A 6,000-nucleotide genomic window follows, 5' to 3' on the forward strand; every position below is an offset into this window, starting at 1 on the left:
ATGTAGGACCACAATACACACTAGTACAGACTATGAACAATCTATTGCAAGCATACAACTTTACCTATGCCTTCTGAATGGTCCACAAACTTTATTAATTAAGCTGAACGCTTATCTCAGACCTCCAAGGAGAAGGGCTTAAGATGATGTGGGCTCTTTGTCCGTTTGAAGGACTTGTGGCCACTGAATACAGATCAGAATCATTAAAAGGCAGGTGATGGTCCGTCATGCTGCTCTACGATGTTTACAGACCGGGATGAACCAGCATCCAGCTCTGTCCTTCCCAGATGTCTAATTAGAAGGTCAGGAGGCTGCATCGGTGAGACAAACCATCGACCAGAGTCATGGACATTCACGTCACGTTGTATTGAGGAATGCATTGTAAGATATTTGTTGTTGTTACCGAACTCATTGGTCCAAGTGAGTACAGGATCCGCGGAGGACCGCCTCCACGGATCCCCTCACTGTCTGTGGGCAGCTTTTTGGAAGGTTGCTAACTGTTGCTGACTTGATACAACCACCGCTATGACCGCGTTGAACCTGCTGATGATCAAGTAGAGGACTGCTCTGTTTGGCAGACAATCATATTCATCCATATTCACAGAGAACCAGAACCTTTTTTTACATCTACTGAATTAACAATATGAGGAGATGACTCATTGTAGCCAGTATCCAGGAAAGAGAAACCAAAGATAGAAGCTTCACTGATTTGGAAATGATCTCGATTTTGAAAAAAAAGCCTTTGTTAATTATGAAACTTTACACCTCAGCAGAACGGTATCATGCATGCAGCACAACAGCATATTGTACATTTGAATAAATGCTTGGCAACGTGTTTTTATAATAGTGATGTTGACTGAGAATTGAATCGGATGTTGACTCCACGAAACGAAACAACAAAAAAAAACGGAACACGATACTTTGCCCCCCGGAGGAGACATCATGATGTAAAACTTTAATCCATGAAGCGTTGAGCATAGACTTTGACAGATTTCTCGGCTCTGGGAGAAGTCCGCGGGCGCGGAAAGGACTCAGATGTCATGAAGCTGGTGACTCATTCCCGCTGGACGGCCTCGGATAGGGAAGTCCTCAGACAGCGCCACCAAATCTACTTATGCTCACCCACTTTGTCTCCGCAACTGGGGCCCCGGGACCAAACTCATTTAGCGTAAAAAATGTTTGGCTGGATGCTCTGGGATGCAGGACGATATTTGGGTGACCGAATAAGTCGTGAGTCATGACTAAGCTCCTCCTATCCCACAAATGTATGCTGTTATGGTCTGGCTCACAAGACCACAACAAAAACGACCAAGGGAGGACGGAGGAACGATAATTAAAGATATAATTTATTTACAACTAATAGAATGTGCAACATAACCATGACCAAACAGAAACCAAACGAAAAAAGGAAACGGTGGCTCGGACGGAGCTTCGCTGGCGGCAGGCAGAGAGAGACCGAGCAGACTGCAACCCTCTAATATAGACACAGGTCACAGGTGTTTCCCATCAGGGCCCCGCCCCGCCATCAGCCACTGCAGGGGGGGAAGGGAGAATACAGAAGGAGAACACCTAGACCGGCCTGGGCCGTCACAATGCAAAGAAACCACTGGAAATGATAACGACAGATTGAGATTGGTCATTAATTTTCTTTGCATTATCCTCTTGGTACGAGTCTAAAATAAGGATGATCAACTGTGTTTCAAACATAGCTAATCGGATGAGGAAATATTCAGCCTAGCCTTGACTGAGCCTCCTTAAAACTGTTTGCAACCATGATAATGTCTTTCATTAATCACAAAGCCAGTGAGCACGTTGTGTTCTGTCAGTGGTGTGGTGAGTGGTTAGGTTTAGGTTTCAGGTGTAAAAATGCATGCCCTTGAACCATCCCCTTGAACACAGCAGCCTCAAGAAGCGTCCTTCAACCATGTATGAAGGAGAGATGTCTTTTGAAATGTTGCCCCTTGCTGTTGTGCAACTACTTTGTGTCCGGGAATCTTTTTAAATGCATTTTTTAAGAAGCTGAAGGCGAAGAGGAAGGAGGAGAAGAATCTACCTAAAGCTACATTTCCCATCTTAAGGAATGGTACCATTGACATTTTCCTTATGCATACAGGGACCGTATAAAGACGTCTAATTATCTGGACTGTAATTACTAGAGTAACAAGGAAATAAAGCTTGACCTGAAGTGGCTGCCTGATTAATTCAGACTGAAAAAGTTCTGGTCGTTCCCACTGGAGTTATCTTATGGCCAATACCCTCTAATTAATATTAATATTGTAAACACAGATGCCCCCTTGCCTACACAATTAATTTAGCACACTTTCCTCCAAAGCGACTTCAGATAGAAAAAGGAGAAGGTAGGGGGTTTGATTATCTCTGCTCTGATGAATCCAAGCAGACTGCAGACATTGTGATTCAAACCCAGTATCTCTTGTCTGGGAGTCAGTCTTAACTTCGACACCATCTTGCCCAATATCTTTCCCCACACGTTCCATAGCCATATTTGGTTGATGACATTGCGATGCTACACAGCCCTGATATCTCCACCACCGGTTCTACATGTGCACACAGAAAAGCACATGTGCATGAGGACACACACACACACACACACACACACACACACACACACACACACACACACACACACACACACACACACACACACACCTTCCTCCATTCATTTCAGACTTTGAAACGCATTTGCATTCCACCTATCATGGAGGGGCAGCTAATCTTATCAAGTATGGAAACTAACACAGCAAAGGAACTCACACACTCTCTGTTCGTCACTCACACCATCGGGGCGAGAGAGAGAGCAGGAGAGAACAGGAGAGCGATGTAAAAAGATAAGTTAAGAATATGTCCAAGGTTGGCACAGGCGTAGGATCAAGAGATCAGCTTTGCACAGATTTGCTGCTACAGCGAGAAGCCAAACTCAGGCAGCAACCACACACACACACACACACACTCCATTCACTTTCCCACTCACTCCAAACGCCTTCGCCATACTTTTACAATCCATGTTTTCTCACTTCCCCTCTCTGCAGATCTCTCCATCTCTCTGCCAGTTGGCAAAACAAGCACTCGTGTTTTGTCACGCCAGCCCTCGTTTTACGTACCTCTCGCTCTCTTTGTCCGTTCGTGTGCTGTAGCTCCTCACTCGTCCCCCCCCCAGAGTGGCAGTGCCTAGAACAAACTACAACCGCTATGTTCCCTCTCGCTGCCTCTGTGTTGTCTCTCCGGTCTGCGTGCCTGATTCGCTCTTGCTCGCTCTACACCTCAGCCCAGCTCCTGTCAGATGATGCTGGGAAGCTGCCCCTCCTCTCTCTCTCTCTCCTTCTCCCTCTATTCCTGATACTCTCACTCTCCCTCCCTCCCTCCCACTCTCTTTCCCTGACTCTTTCTCTCTCCCCCTCTCTCTCCGTCTCTCTCTCTGGTGCTCTCCCCATCTTTCCGCAGGCTACATTCCATCGCCCACCTCATGATACACAGTGTTCCTGATATGCACTAGAGACACCACTAAAACAATTTTAGTCAGGCATCTGAGTCCAAAGCAACTGAGTCAGTGATGTTTTTTAGATTTTAAGAACAGGTAGGGGTTATGCAAAGTCCACCATCTACCTGTAAGCATTGCTTACACGCTTTTCACACCAAAAGCAAAAGCACAATTACATACAAAGTCAATGCAAAGACCCAAATAGATGCAAATTCTTCGCCGGCCGGCTGCCGGCTGCATGGCTCTAACGACCTGGTTCACGCAGATTTTGAGTGATTCTACTCGCGTGAACGATGCTAATTCCTCATTCGCACAAGTTGAAATATTTTAACTTTCCTGCAAATTCCGATTGATTCTGAATCACTCGCAAGAAAAGTTTGAGTTTAGAATATTGGGTTCGCTTTTGGTGTGAAGGCACCTTTACTGCTCATTAATGACTACATTCCTTGCAAAGCCCAGAACAAGCACACAGAGCCGACATTTAGGCTACTATCTGCAGTACGACCTAGAAAAGAGTCATACTCATATTGACCGTGAGCAGGGCTGTATTTTTTCACATGCTTTGTTCACTTGAACAGGATTCAAGTCTAGTTTGGACATGGAATTGGAAAACTTGATGCTTTATTTGTGCTGACACTGCAGTGGGCTTTGGGCTTAAGTTGATGCGATAAAAGCACAAAAAGTACAAAGAAATGTCTGAAAGGCACACAGCACACCGCTGTGCATTTTCCGGCTTGCACAGGAAGTCATCGGCACAACAAGACAGGACCCTGAGATGGGACATCCATGACCCATCTGCCTCCCCCTTGTGTCCTGGTTTAACATCATGAGGACAACATTTAGAACATCAAGGAACACATCTGCACTGTGATTGGTTGGACATTGTCCTCCAATCGGAAGACTGGATCACCCCCTCAATAATAATGTTGAAAAAATGACTGCAACTCTTTGGAAAGTGTTATCAGCTCATTTGAATACCCAAGGCTACTGTCTAGTGTAATGAATGGACAGCACAAAATACATTGATCCATATCCACTCCTGTTATCCTTATACTTGCTCTAACTAACGCCTATATGTATGCTTCCTATGGTCATATATAAAGGCCAGTCTTTTCATTTCCACAAAGTCATGGCTGCATTCCACTTCCAAGATTAGCACAAGTAAACATTCAGACAGATACACTCAATTTGGTTTGGTGCCATCAGTATTCCAACCAAAACCAAAGCGCCCATGAATAATGGAATGGTTGGAAACTAAATTCGGGGAATCAATTATCAACTTCAACCGGGCCCCATGTGACGGTAACCCCACCTGAACCCCCAAAACACCTCACCAAATGGGACGGTAACCCCACCTGAACCCCCAAAACACCTCACCAAATGTGACGGTAACCCCACCTGAACCCCCAAAACACCTCACCAAATGTGCTGCACCTTGCGCAGCAGAGTGTCAGAGAAACTCTCTCTCCTGGGGCTCAGGGAAACCCTCCTGTCCATTCCTCGGCTGGTCGGCTCCGCCGCTGTCTCTCCGCGTCTGCTGAGCGAAGGAGGCCTATGCCTTCCACCAGGTGCCCGTCAAGCTGCTCCAAAGAAGGCTCCAGGTTGCGAGGTGTTCCTCTGGGTCTGCATGTCCGATTCCGCCAGAGTGAGTAACCTTGGCGGTTGTGAGCCACACTCGCAGAGAGAGGGGTGGGATGTGGATTTGTCCACACCCAACCCAAGTGCCGGTGTTATCTTACAGGTAATACCAGAGATAGTCGGCCTAATCTCTTTGTTCCAGAGCACACAGCCTCCAAGGCACATGCAGCCTGAGCAGTTTCTGAGGAGCATGAGAAACCGGTTCTACGGTTAGTTTTTCCCGCCTTAGTACTTGGGATGAACGGACATATCCTGCGGGTTAGTTTTTCCTAGTGGGTAACTATCCACTACAATATGTCTAACACTCTCCTTCTCTCTCCCCCTCTCTCTCTCTATTGACTGTCTGACTTCAATGTTTACTTAAATACCCCCCTCTCTCCCTCCTTTTTCCCTACCTATCTCCTGACTTTCTTCCCTCTCAACCGACCTTCCCTACCTACCTCCCTTGGTCCCTCTCCTATTACCTCTCAACCTCCAAACCATTTCCCTCCCACCATCTCTCACTCTCTAACTTACCCCCTACCCCTCTCCCACCGTCCCTCCCTCCAGACTGCGTTAGTGACCACAGCCACAGTCAGCCGAAAGTCAAGTGTGTAGAGAGATTAGAGCCTCAACCGGCAGGTCTCTCAAGGTCTGCCAAGGTCTTACAAGAAGAGAGGTGCTACATAAAATCAAAATGAACTTGGAACCACACTCAATTTAATTTTTAAGTCAACGGAAGAGTTGGCATGGACCGGCTGCTGGTTTACAACAGGTGTGTGCAGGTGAGTCGGCAGTGGCTGCAGACTCTCGAGTTGATCAAGTTTTTTGTTTAGCGCATTTAAGTCTCCTTTACTGGCCAACAACTTGCCGTCTCACTGGCTTCC

This window comes from Micromesistius poutassou, assembly GCF_964030765.1.
Source record: "Micromesistius poutassou genome assembly, chromosome: 2".
NCBI classification, from domain to species: Eukaryota; Metazoa; Chordata; class Actinopteri; order Gadiformes; family Gadidae; genus Micromesistius; species Micromesistius poutassou.